Source organism: Myotis brandtii, unplaced genomic scaffold (genome assembly GCF_000412655.1).
Source record: "Myotis brandtii unplaced genomic scaffold, ASM41265v1 scaffold1408, whole genome shotgun sequence".
In the NCBI taxonomy this organism is placed as follows: Eukaryota; Metazoa; Chordata; class Mammalia; order Chiroptera; family Vespertilionidae; genus Myotis; species Myotis brandtii.
Window position 1 is genome coordinate 503,070 of NW_005355029.1, and position 5,441 is coordinate 508,510.

The window sequence follows — 5,441 nt, forward strand, 5'->3', positions numbered from 1 at the left end:
GGCCGGCGGCGGCGCCTCCTTACACCAGTGGGTGCCAAGTCGCCCTGCCTGCAGTGAGGGATGCGGCTCGCGGAAGCGCACACCTGCCGTGGGGCGTCAGGACCCTCTGCTTGGGAGGCACCTACTGAAAACTCGCTTTGTGGCCTTCAGCCCAATTTGTGCCAAAGTGCGATCCCCTGACCCAAACCGACACCCACACCCCGCAAGTCCGGCCGGGGAGCCTGGGGACGCTGGTCGGGGGCGTATCTGGCCGGGAAGGGGGACACGAGGAAGGCATCTCGAAGATAAAGACGTGATGCTAATGAGCTGGTGGCCACATCACAATCCTGCCCTACCTCACGGCTGCCAAGAACAAGGAAGGGCTGTTTTGTGGTTTCCAATGGGTCGCCATGGCAGGTCTGAGAAGTCACCCACAGGCCTAGAGCAGGAACGCAGCTGGTGTGGCGCAAGGCACACGCCTCGGCGGCCTGGCGGGCGCTCTGGGCGGCCCAGGGAGCAGCTGTTTCAAAGGCCTCTTCTATCTGTCGCATCTGCAGAAAGGCAGTCGCATAGGAAACACAAAAGCACCGAGCCCAGCAGCAGTCTTCTTCTGAGGCGCAGACGCGTCTCCTGCTGGGCGCACCCCGAGTTTCCTGGCTGAACAGAGACGTGCGGGGAGGCACTCTGGCCGGGACACTGCCCTGGAGAGCCCCGCTCATTCTGTCAGACTCCACGCCCACACTGCACTCCCTGCCCAGCACCGGGAGCATTCGCGGTGCTAAGTCCACATGCCCCCACCAGCCGCCCCCTGCGTCCCTGCGACTCGCCTCTCCCAGCGCCCACCAAGCAGCTGGAGCTACGGCGGCAGCCCCCAGGCTGGCTTCCTTCCGAGCCACACGCACCTGCGTCCCTCCATGTCTCTGAACGGCGACAGCTGGTACCCCGCTGCCTGGATGTGTATTTAATGGATGCTTTAACATCAACCTGCAAACTGAGGACAGACTCGTGCCTCCATGAGCCCCCTTCTCCACATCTACAGCTGCATCCCTCCTTCTGAAGGATTTGGGTCTCAGCTATTTCAATGGCTTCTGTACATACATTAAAATAGTAAATGCTTCCAAAAGCTCTCCTTGTACTTCTCCTTTCTCTGCTCACATATCCATGAAGCCTTCACCGTAAGTATGCGGCTGAGGTCGGCTCCCAGCAGGCCCGCGGTGAGCAGGAGGCGGGAGGCAGGGCAGGAGGAGGGCCTCCCAGCAGGGGCGTCCGCACAGCCAGCCAGCACCGGGCAGACGGGAGCCGCTCCTTCCCCCGTGGTCGTCTTTATTAGAAGGTGGACCGTTCTCCCGCCGGGGGCTGACCTCGACTGCCTTCTGAAGGGCACTGCGTGGGCTCGGCAGGCAGACCAGCAGGACCTCCCGAGCTGTGGCTGAGCTTCAGCCGCCAGGCCTCCCTGTTCTGGGGTGAGATGTCCCGTGTGGCTGGTGGGCTTGGACCGCAGGCCAGCCCCCTGCAGCCTGGGTTCCCCTCCAGCAGGCCGCCCCAGCTCGGCCGCAGGGCTTCACGCTTTGAGGGCGCACTCAGCCCAGGACCCCCTTCTCTCCATGGCCGCCCCTCGGTGGGCCATCACCCTGGGCAGCGGGACAGGCCTGGGAGGGGGGCACTGCCTGTTGTCTGAAAACAGTCGTCTCTTTGTTCTATCTGACTTTTAACGGTTCCCTCCTGTGACTCGTGCACGGCCAGGAGTGGAAGGGCCTGAATTAATTCATGAAACCACAGCAGCAGACGCCCTCGTCAGACTGGTTCCAGAACTACAGGGGCTGCTGGGAGTGGCTGCGCGAGGCCTGAAGCGCAGGTGTGCCCGGCCCGAGTTCCTAGGCATTTCAGCCGAGGGAGCAGCTGGGGAACCAGCCACGGAATGAACCGTCGGCTCTCGGACCTTCTCTCTCTGGCAGCGGGGTCCTCTCTGTACACCGAGCCCATGTGAGATGCGAGGAGCCTGCTGCTGGGATGGACGGATGGTCGGGAGCTGACAGTACCACGTCCTGGCTCCTAGGCCCCAGCTGCCCGCCGGGCTGGCCCTGCAGGGATGCACCACGCGACTCTGGTCCAGTTCCCCTCCCTGAGGACGGGAGCTTGTAGAGGACGAGCCAGGACACAGCTCTGGGCCCGAGAACTGGAGCCCACGCAGGACCTGCTTCAGCACGGAGGCTCTCCAGCCCAAGAACACAGACCACAAGCCTAACGTTAACGGCGTGGGAGGCAGTCGATCCAGGATTTTCTCATCATTGATGCTCCTAGCTCTCTTCCTCGCCCTTCCTCTCTGAAACCAATGGAAACATATTTAAAAAATAAAAGGGGGGAGGGGGACACTTCCTGTGTGGCTCTTGGGGCCCTCCCTGAGGACACAGCTTTGGCGATCACATAAGGTGGGGCCGGGACCAGGACCCCAGATTTTAGCCTGACATTCCAGAACATCCCGCCCATAAACAGCCCGGGAACTGGATGGTTCCCCCAGGGCAGAGCCTGGTGTGCGCCACCCGTGTGAACTCACACGGACTCACCTGGGCCCCGGGGACTGCACTCCCTACCGCTGCCGTCCCTCCCACTCCCAGTTCTGGGCAGGCTGACGGGTCACGCAGCCACCCAGCGCTCCAGGAGACGGGGCCCAAGACCTGGCCGCCCCCGTTCTGCTGATTTCAGCTTCAAGCACAGAACTGGGGACCAGCCACAGGGCCATCACCCCAAAGGGAACCCAGGGCAAACTCGAAGGCACAGTGGCCTCCGGAGCCGCCGGGCAGCGCTGGGACAGGCAAGGGAGCGCGAGTGGCAAGCAGCTATTTTAAGGGACATGTTTGGCTATTTCAAGGTTTGGCTTCGATTTATTTACTTAGCTGCAGAGGAAGCTGGACTTTCTCGGGGCTCCCTTCCCTCTAAATGGTGGCTCAGGCGGCAGCGCTGAGACCGCCTGGCGTCGCTGCGGCCCGAGGTGTGCCTACAATCCGACCGTCCCTGCGCGACCGCGTCCCTCGGAGGGTCAGAAGCTCACAGTGGAATCACGCTGGGACCCCAGGCTGGGAGGACCGGCGTCAGTGCTTTTCCATAGAAACGCATGCAGAATTCTCTGTTGCAAACAGGTTTGTGTTTCCCAGAACCCGTCTCTGAGAGAATGTGGTTATCATCATGCAGAAGGCCTCCCAGCGCATCTGCCATCGACTCGTGCACAACAGGAAGCTGTGGCACGCACTCTGGCCGCCTGGGCTGCAGGACTCAGTGCCCGTGCCTGTCAGGCCGGCATCAAGCCTAACGGCCTGCGTCCCTGGGAAGCGCACGCGGCTGCGGTGCCGGTGCTGCAGCAGCTGATGATTCATGCTCAGTTCGCAAAAGATCACCAGAGTGCAACCGCCCGCTTTCAACAAACTGCAAAGGTAAAGAAGACACCAGGCAGGAAGGACGAGACCCATTAAGATGTGATGTTTACGAAACCGCCGAACGCGGCGCACGAGGGCCCTCAGTCCCTGCACCCTGACCCCCGCATCCCGCATGCCTGGACGCCTGGGCCATCGGCCTCCTGGCCCCGCTCTGCCAGCCCTTCTCCAGGTACCATGCTGACCACCAGCAGGTGGGCACTGGGAACCGAGCTAACTCTATCCTGGTCCCTCAGGCAGGCTCGGGCCGTGGGGGGAGTCGGTCTCAGGTCCACACAGGTGGCTTGCCAGCAAGGGGAGGGGGAGCTGAGACATGGCTAACATCGAGAGCAGAAAAACAAATCCAATTCCTCATTTACTTGCCAAAATACCTGCTATTTCTTAAATTTAAGTTTTTTTCTGCGAATGTCTATGCAATTCCCAGGTAAAGTCTCTGCATATAATTCACATGCTATCTCCAAGCTGAGACCGTTTAGTGTTTAGTTTTAAGGCCAGTCAGTTGCTAAAACAAGCAAGACTATTTAAAGTTTCAACAAATGGTGACAGGTTATTATCTAAAGGACAGACAAAACCTATTTACAATCCCTTCAAAGTAAAAAAACGGCATCAGTGGGTGAAAGAGGCAGTGGGACTTAAGCCTGAGCTCACTGCCAGTGCGGGAGGGAAAAGGCCGGCAGAAAAAGGGTTAACCCTGGCCTTCTCGGAGGGAGGCCTCCAGCGGAGGGAGGCTGCCCAGCGTCCAGAGCCCATGGGCGGCCCAGCCCCAGAGCCTGCAGATATAAAGGCTGCTTCCCAGCGACGCTTCGGCTTCCGTGAGGACCACAGGCACCTCCGCTTCCACGCGGCCCCAGCCTTCCTCCCGCGTGCGGCCGGCGGCCGTGAGCACAGTACCTGGGCTGGCCAGGAGCCCTTGCAGGACAGGGGGTCTGCTCAGAGGGGCACGGGCGGGCGCCGGCTGCGGCACAGGTAAGTCTGTCTGGGTTCCTGGCTCTGCCTTCAGGTGGGTGCGCAGCCCACTGTGGGTGACAGCTGGGCACGGATATGGGTAGACTGGGCACCAGCTGGGGCCAGGGGCACGAGGCCCCCAACCTCTGGGTAGAGCCACGCTCCATGGGAGAAAACCCCAACTCAGCTCTCATGATGTCGGTGTGACTCGGGAGGCTCGGTGTGCGGGCTGCATCCCAACTCTCGCCCGTGTCCCAGTGAGGACCGGCGCCCACAGGACAGGCAGCGCCCGCAGCCCCGCCGGCCAGCACAGCCCTCTGTCCTCCTTTAATGAAAACGCTTGCCCGCCCCACAAAGCACCAGTGATTGACTCCCTTTACAAGGACGCGAGCCTAATGGGTCTGACAAAATGTGGCCTGGCTTCTCTCGATGGACAAGCAGGGGGGCCCACCCGATGGCGCACCCCGTCTACTGCTCCCCACCCTTTAGTGGGTGCTCGCGGCCAGCCCCGTCCCTGCACCTCCTCCTAGACAGCCTGGGTGGAGGTTCCCTCGCAGCCTGTGCCGACGCAGGAGGCGGCCGGTGCCGCCGCGCCCCACTCACCTTCATGCTTCCCCCTAAGAGCCGCCTAACACTCCTCAGGATTCCCACATTTAAAGAGCAAAGCAAACAGCCAGGGCAGTTTTTACAGAGAAATAAAAGAGGCTCTAAAAACACAGACTAAAATCAAATGTATCGACCGCCACGCAAAGGGTCCTGAACATAGAGCTGGGCAGAGGGGCTGGCTCTCTCTTTAGTTTCCAGCATTTTCGAGCGCGAGGTCTAGGAATGTCTAGTCTGGGTTGGCAACTCTTCAGAATCGGTTCCTCATGGCCTCCCGGGGTTAAATGAAAACTCTCAAATCAACAATTCAAATCCATTTTAGTGGGACCAGCCGGTTCCTCTGGGCTTCTCTGCCCTCGAGCGGGCGCGTCCCTCCCTGGGTCCCTGGGTGGGGCCGTCCTGTGTGCTGTGGGGCCTGCCCACTGCCAGGGGGCACTCCTCTGCATTGTGACCTAATACCGCACGTAGCCGACCCACAGAGAACTT

General features: G+C 60.7%; 1 protein-coding gene and 1 long non-coding RNA gene across 5 annotated transcripts in view; one reads left to right on the top strand and one right to left on the bottom strand.

The window, feature by feature from the left end:
• Positions 1-5,441, top strand: part of GPER1 (G protein-coupled estrogen receptor 1) — a 21,049-nt gene that overhangs the window by 11,403 nt on the left and 4,205 nt on the right. The window contains exon 1 of one of the 2 annotated variants that reach the window (XM_005860838.2): positions 4,039-4,373. The exons of the other annotated variant lie outside the window; for it this stretch is intronic. The gene's annotated coding sequence lies outside the window, so the exon portion shown is untranslated. Of the gene's footprint in view, positions 1-4,038; positions 4,374-5,441 lie in introns of those variants that run through there. 2 annotated transcript variants of the gene reach the window in all.
• The window catches only part of LOC106725178, a 26,310-nt gene continuing 22,282 nt past the window's right edge, over positions 1,414-5,441 (bottom strand). The window contains exons 3-4 of one of the 3 annotated variants that reach the window (XR_001361045.1): positions 3,029-3,399; positions 1,444-2,302 (exon numbers count right to left, since the gene is read on the bottom strand). This is a non-coding gene — a long non-coding RNA (uncharacterized LOC106725178). The other 2 variants (XR_001361047.1, XR_001361044.1) reach the window with 2 other exon arrangements.